Here is a 13,741-nt window from a genome sequence, read left to right on the forward strand (position 1 = left end):
ACTCCTTCATCTCCTTGCTGCGGATGGGCCTCTCACTTCTTCTGTAACTTGTTTTGTAGCCCGCTTATACCCTTCACAGATTTATTAAATGTCTGTCTCCCCCCTGAGACCATAGGTCTTTGAGAACAAAAACTGTCTATTGGGCATTGTAATCCCCAGTGGGTAACTATACAATAAGTGGAACAAGACATAAATGATGGAAAATATTAAGTCAGCAAATAATATCTGACATGAAAGCATGTTAAAATAACTTTAAGAATTTGAGAGTGAGTAGTATATTCTAAGTAGGGTCCATAATCCAAGGTATGGGTAAGAGAACTGAACAAGAGGGCGATAGTTTCTTAGTTTTTAATGGATGACATGTGCCAATGCAGATACAGTTGGATTCAGTCACTAAGAACAGTGTTAGCACATGTCAAGTTCATGAACACACTCACCTTCATAGACTCATTCGATGGGAACAGGACAGCATGCCAGTTGAAGAGAGGCACTTTTGTAATCTTTTAGATTAAAATTTGACTTATTTTTACACAGAAGGAATACCAACTAAATATCAGAAAAGAATTGCCTCATAAGTCACATTTCCATAAAATGGATCCTAACGTACTTTATATTTCAGAAGCATTGTCCCAAGAATTCACTGAAGATGTTTTTATTAAAATAGGATGCCATAGTTTTCACATTGCAATTTCTTCAGGATATGTTGATAGGACACCATTGAATGTTCTGAAGTGAAACAAAAAAAGACAAAAACTGCTGGAAATGGGTCATAAAATGGCTACCAACTTTTGTGCTATTATGATTTGACGCATATAAAGAGTAAAAGTGCATTTATCCAAGTTCTGAAAAGCAATAACAACATTGTAAAAAAGACTGATTCTCAATGGAATCATCCCTAGAAATATGTCACCTTAAATCATATTAATAACTACAATAGTTTTTGGTGGGTGGAGGGAGAGGAGGCCAGGATTGGTGCAAGGAACTGTTCTAAGCACTTTACATATAATTACATTTCATCTTCCAGTTTCATGATGTAAGAATTACTATTGCCCCATTTTGCAGGTTTAGAAACAGTAAATGTATCACTTCATAATTCTCAAAAAATATTTCAATGAGAATATACTTTTAATGAAATATGTCTGTGTTCGCCTTCTGCTTAGAAGAGGTCCCTGTGGCAACCTTGGAGCTGATCATGAGCTACCTTTGCACGGCTTCAGTTCCAGTGGATGATTATACGTGTTTGAACACTCTTAATGACTCACATCCTTCGCTTTGTCCTACTGTTGCCATTCACCATTCAGTCTCCATCAGTTCCAGTTTTTATGTGCAGCATGGATGAGACATAGAGTAAAAGGACCTTTTATCTCTGATACAACACCTGATCCCCGCAGACAACTTCATCCATTTATCTCCCAGGTCATGACTTTTACCTGGACCGAAACCACTATACATTTTTTGTGGATGTTCTATATTTTTTCCTGATCAGAACAAAGGATTGAGTCAATAGTAATGGGAAAGGGGTAAAGAAAGGGTCATCAACAAAATGATGTGAAATTTTAATTAATTTCAAAGGAACAATAGTGAATGTTGGTAAACATCAATGTAAATTGCAAAAATTGGTGTCTACTTTGTAAATATCTCAAGTCCTATGGAATGAGTTGTTGATTTTCTGTGATACATTTTATTTTGTTTTTGTTTTTTAAATATATTGATTTCAGAGAGGAAGCGAGATGGAAAGATAGAAACATCAATGATGAGAGAGAATCATTGATCGGCTGCCTCCTGCACATCCGCTACTGGGGATCGAGCCTGAAACCTGGGCATGTGCCCTTGGTCTGGAATCAAGCCCCTGAGACCTTTCAGTCCACAGGCTGACACTCTATCCATTGAGCCAAACCGGCTAAGGGCTGTTATACATTTTTTTCAGAAACTCAAGATCTCTGCAGAATTTTTAAAGAAAAAATACTTATAAGGAATAAAATATTAAACTTTATAATAATAATATGTTAGAATGCTTAGGGAAGAATTTTTCAATGAGAAAAGGGTTAATAGTAGTCTTCCAGATACTTCTGCCTAAACAGCAGAGATCTATGGTAATCGGGGAATAAAATAGTTCTTACCCAGCACAAAGCCACATATGCATGAATGTCAAAATTAAAATATTTACAAAGTCTGTGGTTCTGCAGGCCACAGCCATATAACGAACAATGAAAATTTACCTATCTTGGGCTTATTTGCTACTGTAGGACTTCCAGACTCTTGCAAAGTACAACCTATATATTGGGGAATCCCCAGAAGGTATTTTTTGTGGTTTCTCTGTTACCAGGTTGCATCTTACAGGGGTTTTTTTTTCTCTCAAGATCCCCTTTACTGTTATTGACTAGACACTTGCCAACAACCACTGGATTGCATGAAGGTCGCTTGGCATGGCCATGCTGCTGAGCACCACCACTGAGATGTGTGAATTGCTTTGCTGTGACCAGCCACCAGCATCGATGTTACTGCAGGACCTTTCATGTTGCAATGTCACTACCCCAGTGGCTGAGCGATTATGGAGAATGACTGGGATGCTGTGTCCTCCTCTGTTGTTGAAAGCTACTGGCCCCAGGTGTCATTAGAATTACGACAGCCACACCCTGAGGCCTGGCCCACTGAAAAGGGAGAGCCTCCAGTGTGCTGGAGCTTCCTATGTTCTCTCCATTCCTCAACAAACCAAGAAAATGTTGTATTCAGAGCTAAATGGGGAAATACCTCTTTTCCTTTTACTGAAGGCATTGGGCTCCTAGCAGCAATGCTTCATGTTCCCAATATCTCAGAGGCTATTTTGTGAAAATACTGCTTTCAGTTTTGACATAATATCCTCTCCTGTCCCTCATACTTAGACATACTATTTGGAAAGAGCTTTAGGACAAATGGTGGTGATAAACATTGTACCTTTATTACATAAAAAGATTACTCTCCTCTGAAGATTGGAACATTTTATGGGAACATAGCTCTGGTCTTTCCTCCTGTAGATGAGCTTTGCCCAGGAGACTGCATAATCTCATGCAAGTGAAAGCTTGGTGGACATGCCCCGCTATTCAGTCTTTCAGACACATCGGGAGTGAACAGTGTAAGCTCGCCATGGGCAACTGCCTTCTGCACTACACACAAAATACAATGTTTTCTCTTTTTGAAAAAATATTTATTTAAAAGAGAGGAAGGGAGAGAAAGATAGAAACAGAAATGATAAGAGAGAATCATTGATCGGCTGCCTGCTGCACACCCCACACTGGGGATCAAGCCCACAGCCAAGGCATGGGTCCTGACCAGCAATCGAATCATGGTTCATAGGTCGATGCCAAACCACTGCTCAGGCCAAAATACAATGTTTTCAATAAATAACCCATTTCTCCCAGTAAAGAGTAAGTAGCCATAAAGTAGTACTACACTATTGTTTAGCCAAATTCAAATGAACTAAGAATAATTTTATCAAACTATTTAGATGGACTTATTTATTTCAAGGTTTTATGTGAATTGACTGTCATTTTGATTATCTGTAGACAAGGTCTTGAAAATATGTCAATAGAAACCAAAATAAGGGCCAAATGTCTCTCTGTCATATAATAATTTTTGAGCAAATATATGGTAACGTAAGACACACAAAAGTATGGGATGAACAAAGTGTCAAATAGAAAAAAACAGGTAAAAGGACCCTTTGTATTAAACCTTTCTGTTTTGCATACCTTCCCCCTTGCCCTTCTGGATCCAGTCTCGACCCCTTTCCCTCTACCTCTGATTCTCTCTCATTGATGTTCCTATCTCTCTTTCCCTCACCCTTCCTTGCTGAAATCAGTATATATATATATTAAATAAGTAAGTAAATAAATAAATAAATAACATAGACCACAGTCTTTTCTCAACTTCTCTGGGTTTGATTACATATTTATTTGACAACTTAGGCAGGAAACCTGAACTCTACTTTCTGCTCTACGACTAACCGGCTTCAGGCCAATGAAGAATTCTCTAGGCCACTATTTTCTTAAAAACAAAATAAAAGTGTTAGACTAATCTCCTAAGATCATTTTTAGTTCTGTGATCCTATGAGGGACCAATAAATTACTGGTGTGAAAGCTTTCAAAAATGAATAAGGCAATAAAAAGATTCCCATCAACTCAGAGCTATAAGGCACCATAGGAATATTCTTAGGTAACCCCCTTATTTTTAGGTGAGGAAACAGGCACTGAAGAGAGAAGAGATTTGTTCACAGCAACTGGTGATGAGCCAACTTGGTGGCAACCAGAAATTCCCTGCTGTCCTTGCTCCTACCCACTACGTTATGCCACCTCTCTACACAATTGTTGGTTCAGGTTGTTATTGCCATGCTCTTCCCAACCTCAGGGCCTTTCCACATGCTGATCCCTGTCTTTCTCATTGTTCAGGTCTCAGTTTAAATACCAAATCATATGGTAAGGCTTCCCTGACAACCTGATTTGAGAAAGTCTCCAACGACCCATTACTATTACTCTGCATCACTATTTCCAGAGTTGTTTTCCCAGCACTTATTCCAAAATGTAATTAAATATTGTTTGTTTCTGTTCTGTCCCCCTTCTCTATTAGACTATAAGTTTCCTAAAACCAGGGGCATGTCTGTTTAATCATAACTGTATACCCACCACCCAGTAAGATACCAGGGCATTCAATGAAAGTATAGGTTGAATTCATTATTGAATGTGCTTTATACAACTACAAGCCAAGGTATAGAATGGAGTTGCTTGAGTGCTCTAATAAGGGAAAAATTAGATTTAAGCCCAAAGTTCTTCAATGTGAAATGACCATCTCAAAAATCTATCTCCCTTCCCTTCCACTTCATTTCTGCTCTGCTTTCCCTAACAGAGCATGATTCACAAAGAGGGGTGGTATCAGCGCCGCCAAAGACCATCACATGAAACAGAGAATCGTCCAGCCGCAAAGACCACAGGGGCCAACATTTTTCCTAAGGTTTTCCTTCTTCCAGTACCTCGGAGTCAACCCAAAAGATAAAAATCTTCAATTACATGAAGTACATTAGTTTTGAAATGTTTAATGACCCTCACACATGCCTTTAGCAATGAATTGCTCAGCTGACTGCGCTGGTCTAAGAAACAAGGGAGTATAAATAAATGTTCTACCTCCATTCTCTCCTCCGAATGTCAGTCACTGATGGTTAAACAGCAGGAATATCTCAAGTACTACAGTGTTTTGGTCTCTCTCTATGCAGTTTTGCTTTGACAGCTATGTGTCACCCAACTGATGGCCCCGTGTGCCTGCCTCCCAGGGATAAATGCAAACTCCATTATTCAAGTCAGGATATATTTTTACCTGACAGCAACCTGCATTCTATTCAAGGTGAAGGTACAGTGTATTGTTGGTCAAGAGGCCAACTCATGGATGCACAAGTTGTTGGAGTATGAATAATTGATATTGGACATAAGTCCTTTTTAGGTCTCCATTTGTTAGGGGAAAATCTAATCAGGCAGCACAGTTTAATGTCACCATGTTTGAAGAATATCTTTGGAAATAAAAACATTGTTTTTTAATGCATCCTGGGCATGTATTTAACTAACTCAAGCCCTATATCTATGACAAAGCATTAAAATTAAAATAGTAGAGGCAGCATTTCTACTTATATTAAGGAGAGAGAGAAAAATGTATTCAAATGAGTCCATTGATATAATGGCAACTCCAGGCCTAATTTTAAAAATAAAATAAGGCTGGTAGATTTCACAGGAAAAAGACAATAACCTCCTTCTGGTAAGTTCCCCAACAGTAAGCCTGGAACATTTGTGGGTACCCTCTTTAGAATCATTTATTCAACAGACATTGATTGCACACCCACTATGTGTCAGTCATGATTCTAGGTGCTGGGGATTTTTCAGGGAACAAAAACTCCCTGGAACTTCAAATACAAAGAAAGAAAGAAATAGTATCAATTGTGAAAAGGCTCTGAAGAAAATAAGCAAGGTAAAAGGAAAGAGAATGACAGAGTTGTGTGTGTGTGTCGGGGGGGGGGGGGTGGTAATAAAAGACTTATTAAAAACGAAAAGATTCCTGCCTCCCCTACCCCCCTGGCACATGCCCTCACCCAGGAGGCCGGGGGAAGGTCAAAGGGGAAAAAAAGGAGACATATGTACTACTATTTGTAATACTTTAAACAATAAAATTAAACTAAAAAATAAAATTAAAAAAAATAAAATACATACACAAATTTTATGAACTATTTCTTTTATAATGATTAAAATTTTTACACATTAAAAAACACACACACACACACACACACAGAAAGATCAGCGGACTCTTGATTCAATGCCATTAGGCAGAAAACTTAAGGAGGTGAGGGAGTGAGGCCTGCAAATACCCAGGGCATGAATGTAACAGGAAGAGGGAAAAGCAGAAGATAAGAACCTCAGATGGGCAAACCCTCCACCTATCTGAGGAAGAGCAGGGAGGCCACTGGGGCTAGAACAGAGTGAGCAAAAGGAAGATTATGTTGCATGAGTATCAGAACAGATCGGGTCAAGCATGTAAGTCACGGTAAAAAATTTTGGATTTCATCCTGAGTGAAATGGGACGTCAAAGTCACTGGGAGACTTTGAGTCATACATGTGATATATATATATGTATATATTTACTAAAATTCAAGTGTTTAATTCAAATGGCAAAATTGTATAATACATATCTTTTTGCTCTATTATTGAACACTTGTACATTGCTCTTCAGTTTTCATCTATGTGACTGCATTTTTATGCTCATAGGGGCGCTTAGCGGCAGAGTGAGATTGAGAGCTCTGAAAAGATATATGGGTTAAGGCATATATGCAAAAATGTAGCCTGGGACCATTTAAAATTAGGCCATGGTTATCTGTCCCATGGCGGCACGCATTAAGTTATCAGCACATTGCTTCGTGTAGCACATCCCTAACGGATATTCATAGACTACAAAAGAGAAAGAAAATGTTGGAAATTGGGTCACTGTCGTAGATCTTGAGGGGGCTGGGGGCATGGTTGGATTGTTGGGTAGCAGTTTGGAGTGGCTTGCAGAGAGGCAACATGAAATAAAATTAGGAATACTTCAAAGTGGTTCCCTAAAGATTTTCTTTTAATTCAAAAATGATCCCTAATACCTGGAGAATACTGGTCAAACTCTATCCAGACCTTCTTAGCCTGCCCCCTAGAGGTACACCCAAAAATAAAATTTCCTAGAACAAGATTAGGTCTCAAAATTTTGTTTTCATTTTTAAAAAAGCCAAAGTCGTCTCTCTGAAATGTTCTACCATCCAATTTATTGCTTCCTGACCAAAGAATTGGGTTCTATCTGTCAATAGCTCATGGTGTTTTCTAACTTTCAATGCTCTCCTTATAAGATGAGTCAAAGGAAAGAAGATAAATGTAGACATTTTCAAGAAAACTGCTATCTCTCTACTCAAACTTTTTTTTCCCTGAAATAACAATGCGGCCTCATGACTCAGAACCAAAATATGATAATTTAGTGGTTGAATGACTATATTATAATAAAGTAATGTCATTTGATTTCTGACTTTTTAATCCCATTTGATGTTTCTGAGTGTTATGAAGGAACACTCAAGCTTTTCAAGCATACAGAATGAAATTTAACTGAACCCAAAACTGAAATTACCAAACCATTAAATTTCCTAGGAAGTAGCTGATGAAAAATAAAAGATTCGAATTTCCCTGAAAGAGGGAAAGGGGTGAGAAAGGAGTCTAAAGTGCTCTAAAATACTCCAAAAGGATGTAAACTGCTGCTTCCAAATATATGTTTTGGAACATCCCAACTAATGAATATGGTTGAAAAAATACTTTCCTTTAGGTTCTGTGCACAGAAGACGCAGTCTTCACTACAGATCCCTGAACAATTTTTATTTGTCTAAAAATGGTGGAATGTCTCTAGCTAGTTTGGCTCAATGAAGAGAGCATCAGCCTGCAGACTAAAGGGTCCTGGGATAGATTCTGGTCAAGGGCACATGCCTGGGTTGCAGGCTCAATCCCCAGTAAGGGGCGTTCAGGAGGCAGCCAATCAAAGATTCTCTCTCATCAATAATGTTTCTATCTCTCTCTCCCTCTCCCTTCCTCTCTGAAATCAATAAAAATATAAAAAATAAAAATGGTGGAATGGTTCATAAAATATGGCCTGAACAAAATCATGAGGTGTTAGTCTGTTATTATGATAGCTGCCTTCCTTTCTGACTCAGTTTATCCTCACCCCCATTAGATGTCAATGATTATGAAAGAGAATCTGGGTTACTTTTCCTCTTCTATAACGTAAGTTGTCTACGGATCAGGCTAAAAAGGTATGAAAGGTTAGTGCAGGGCGGCGGGGGGAAGAGGAGAGAGTGTGCAGTGAACACACTGTGGACTTTGGAGTCGGTCAGTATGTAAATCTCAGTACCACTGCTTACAACTGCAGTATCTTCTTGAAATTACATAATTTCTCTGAGCCTTAGTTTCCTCATCTGTAAATTGTTAAGCTATCCAGCGTGGACTATTGCTTTGTCCAAGTTTCCAAGAACCATTATATGTAAAAATTAAAGTCCAGTGTGTCATCAGCTGTCATTCTACCCAGATCCAGAGGAGAGGCTCTGTCCCTGGCTGGAGTCGTTATGACTGAGAGCTATCGCCAGGCTCCTGGAAACCATCGCACATCAAACCCAAAAGCAAACTGTGTTTCACTTGGGCTCTGGCTTCTAAAACACAGGTGGAGAAAAGGGATTCAAAAATAACTCCATCAGAAGCGCTATAAAGTGAGGCTAAGATTATTCTTTGTCCTGAGTGTGATAAAAAAAATAATGCAATACCTTAAATCCCACCCCTGCTCTTCATCAGAATTTCTAAGGGAGAAACTTAAACCCAAGTCAGTTTCACTGCAGAGTCGATACTATTCTCCTAAGGTAAATTGATAGAGTCTAATTTCTCAATAACCAGACATATAATTCACTCTTTCATCTCACTGGACTTCACGACAACCTTCTATTATCACTTAAACTGATTTTACCTGGGAAGATGTTGAATTTTATAATCGTTGCTTAAGAAGACACAATCACACTCTTTCACAGTCAGACTAAACCAAGATTTCAAAATATGGGTGGCTTTCTTCATGTGTTGAAAACCTATTTCCAAAGGTTAGGATATGTCTAGTAGAGATATGGGGTACAGGTGCACTTGTGCCCTATTAGGATGGACACTGGGCAGATCCAAATGCATAAATGTGGGTATCTTTTGGCTTCATGATATCACCCTGAGGAATTGATCTAAAGGAAATAAAGGACAAACACACAAAGATATATGCATGAGAATCATAGCAGCAATGTTGAATATCACATAAAAGAAAATCAATATAACTATGCATCAGTAAGGCCAAATGTGTAACAATCATCTATGCAATACAATACTCCACAGCTACCACCAGTGAACCATGCAAACTATTTTATGTCCACATTATATCAAGCAGAAAAAAAAGGATTTACAGTGTGCTTTCTTTTTATCAAAATACTATTTGCAAATAAAATATAGAAGAATATATACAAAAGGATTAAAAATTGTTATCTCTGGGTTGTTAGATGAAAGAGTACTATTACTTCCTTTTTTAGATTTTATTTTTCACAATAAATAGTCCATTGATTTCTATAACCAAAAAACAATAGTTATTTCAAGTTTTAACTGTAGATAAATTAATATGACATATTTTTACATGTTTTAAGGAAATGTTTTAATTTTTGAAGTTTCAGTTGGTCATAATTCTTAACATAAGGCATAAGCAGAAGTGGATTTTTTTTTAGGTTCAAACAAAAAAGATTTCTCTGAAATCCAAGGAACCTACAAGAAAATACTCAAATGCCTAATAATTCTGCAAATACGAATGGCTGAGAGCTGTGTTGACTACTGAATAAATATGTCTGTCGGTGTCTGTAAATCTATGGAGAAGTGCTAGCAGTTTGTCAGTGAATGACAAGTACCATGCGATGAATTCAAAGCACTATCATTGACTCCATTGTGTGCAAGTTGACAAAGCTTTTGTTATCATTGCAGCTGGAGCTATATTTACATTGTAAGTTTGAGTAGCAATTTCTCTCCGGATATTTTTCCATTGACTCTCATAACAAGTCTATCTTAAAACTAAACTCCAACAAGAATATGGTTTAACATGAGATCATTGGTAAGGGGAATGCAGTCATTTTTGAAGAGGAATGATGCATACATAGAACAGAGAAAAATATAGTATTTTTCTAGCAAGATAACAAAGGAAGTAATTTGACTTTCTGTTCTAGGACTCAACTGTGAATTGAGGGGTGTGATGAACCTAGTTGCTTCTAAGTTGTAAGAATGGGGTGACAACAAAAACAATATAAATAATAAATAAATAAAATAATAGTTAATAAAATTTAACAATCGATAAGACAGATCTTGGAGTCCCCTTGCTATGACAGTTTTAAGCCTTGAGTTTCTAGATAGAAGGGAGGTGAAAATGGGTCATGTGGAGGAGACAGAGCAGGGTGAGAGAAGTATTTGGAGGACTCAGAACAGCTCCTACTCGCAACTGGTATAAAGTATTCTTATATTTTAACACTGCTACAGCCCTAGGTGTCTTCAATTTATTCAACTGGCCTTGAGACTAGCTCTAGAAACCATGCCTAAATCAGGGTTTCCTATATATGTGTGTGTTTATAAAATGGAGGTATTTTTGCCCACCAGAGGACATTTGGCAACATCTGGAGATATTTGGAGTTATCACAGCTGGAGTAGGTAGAGGCCAAACATCCTATAATCCTCACAATAAAAAATCATCTGGCCCAAAATGTCAATAGTACTGAAGTTGAGAGACTGACTACCTTAGCATGTATATAAAAGTTGTAATAATTTCTTATAATATTCCTTGACTGAATTAATATTTCAATGGCCAAAATAAAGACTAATTCAGTAAGATATAACACAGAAATAACTCGGAAGCTGCTGATATTCGTGGTCTTCATAATGTGAAGAGGGTTTCTCTTGCTCTTGGATAAAACATAGGAAATCTCAGATACAATAATATCTTTGGATTAGTTCCGACATGCCAAAGTCATTGAACAATTATACTCATGTTTCAATTGAAAGGTCAAAAATGTTAAGCACAGATTCCTTAAAAAAAAAAAGAAAGAAAGACTGCATGTTCAGAAAACCTAGCACGTTATTTCCCCAAAGACCTCATGATAGACTCAACCTGAGCATGTGAGATGAGTAAAATTTTGTCATACAGAAAATTTCCTACACTTGATGCTTTAGGAACTGCTATAAGATTAAATGTTTGTGTCCCCCACAAAATTCATATGGAAAACCTAATCCCCCATGTGATGGTATTAGAAGGTGAGGCTTTGGGGAGAGGATTAGTCATGAGTATGGAGACCTCATATATGGGATCAGTGCCCTTAGAAAATAGACTCCTGAGAGCTCCCTTGCCTTTCCACCCAGTGAGCACATAGGGAAAAGACAGCTGTCTACGAAGCAGGAAACAGCCTGCTGGTGTGGCTCAGGTGTTGCTCAGTGGTTGAGCGTTGGCCTATGAGCCAGAAGGTCATGGTTCAATTCCCAGTCAAGGCACATGCCCGAGTTTCAGGCTCAATCCCCAGTAGGGGGCGTGCAGGAGGCAGCTGATCAATGATTCTCTCTCATCATTGATGTTTCTATCTCTCTCTCTCCCTCTCCCTTCCTCTCTGAAATCAATCAATATACAAAAGAACCAGGAAGCAAACTCCCAGCAGACACTGAATCTGCCAGTACCTTGAACATGGATTTCCAGCATCCAGAACTGTGAGAAATAAATTTCTATTCTTTATAAGTCACACAGTCTGTGGTATTCTGTTATAGCAGGCTAAACAAAGACAGGAACCTGCAGCAAATTGTTGTGTGTGCAGAATGGAAGGTGACACTGATTTGATTTATTTACAATTAGAACAGACATTTGACAAATACTTTCTGTAAGATCCTTGACCAGTGGTTTGTATGTGTGAACGCGTGTTTGTGTGCATGCTTGCACGCATATGTCTGTCAACAACCATAGGGTTGATGTTGCTGAAAGGAGTTTACAAGTGTGCAGTGTGGCTTCCTTCATCCTAGGGAGAGGAAGGCTAGATGCTTCTTGAGAGGAAAATGCTTCCCATCCTTGGAATTTAAGCCTTTCTCCATAAGATACAGCCGATTATTAGAAACTAGTTCTTTTCTCAAGAGATGTTTTAAGGATTGTGAATTGAAAGGAGAAAAATAGTATCTATTTTGGTGCACAAACTCACTAAAAGGTACAAAGATATACTCTGTCTAAGGATTATATAATCAAAAGGCACAACCCAATTGTCATCCAAGGCCAATGCCTGTCAAGGATCACCCTTTGGGCTTAGGAGAAAGATCTCTGCACAATTTGGTGTTGCCCAGGCTTATGGACAATACCAATAATGCATGTCCAGATCCTTCTAAACCTGACGCTTTTCAAAACAATGAGTGAAATAGTGGCCATTTAAAATTATTTTAGTTCCTGGAATTTTTCAGCCATTTCTGGAGTTCTAGAATCCCAAACAAAACACAAGCTTTTAGTGATTTTCATGGCATGGGATATGCAGAAAGACTTCAGAGTCATACATTTTTTGATATATTGGGGATCCAAGTAAAAAAAAATAAGGTATAAAACAGTAACTTTTGACATCAGCAAAAAAATTTAAAAATTCTATCATGTACTTCTACAAAAGCCTACTAGGTTGCACATCAGTGTGACTACACTTAATGCCACTGAACTTTACACTTAAAATGATTAAAATGGTCAATTTTATTATGCATATTCTACTACACACACACACACACACACACACACACACAGACAGCCTACTAGGAAAGCCTAGTCAAAAAAGCTAATCCATGATGTGAAAAGTCTAAAGATGAGTTATCTCCTAAAATTGTAGAAATTTATTGAAATCTGAGTCCCTGCTAGAATTTCTGTATCAACAACTGTTATCTGCCCCCTCTTTAACGTTGAGGTATCATGCATAGTCAGACCATGTGTTGGACATCTCTTATGCATTTTCTCATGTCCTCTTGGCTCAACATTTTACTGTATGTGGTCACTCAGGAACCACCTCAACACAAGTATGGCTTTGTGGCACCTCTTCTCAGCGTACCACCCACCTACCACGTTCGGTCCCAGGCCCTCTCTGCTGCTACTGCCTGGTACACCTGTGGAAACCACTCAACCATCTGACGTGGGCACAATACGGAAGAAGGGAGTTATCACCACATGGGAAATACATTCCACATAGCTCATTAGAGGGTCCCCATCACATAGAATATATCCATAGATGTACATTTTGTATTTGCAGCATAGAATTTCTCTGGGAAGAAACCCGGGGAATCAGTGACACTCTTGTGTCCAGGAAATGAAACTGGTGGCTGAAAGAGATGCATGAAAAGATAACCTTCAATGCATATCCTTTTATGCCTTTTGAATGTTGAACCATGTAAATATATTGTCTATTTTAAAATTACATAATAGTAAAATAGAAACAAATAAAATTATCCTTTGTTAATGTTAGAACATCTCATTTAGTGTGAGAATACTGAAATATTCAGGCTTATCCCAGTCATATAAATTGGGGGCAGGGGGAATAATATAGATATGCTACGATTGTCACTTTGAGAAATTACCTAAAAAAGTCAAGCTTGTCACAGAGTATCTGCCCATAAAGGAT

Source organism: Myotis daubentonii, chromosome 3 (assembly GCF_963259705.1).
Source record: "Myotis daubentonii chromosome 3, mMyoDau2.1, whole genome shotgun sequence".
Lineage (NCBI taxonomy): Eukaryota > Metazoa > Chordata > Mammalia > Chiroptera > Vespertilionidae > Myotis > Myotis daubentonii.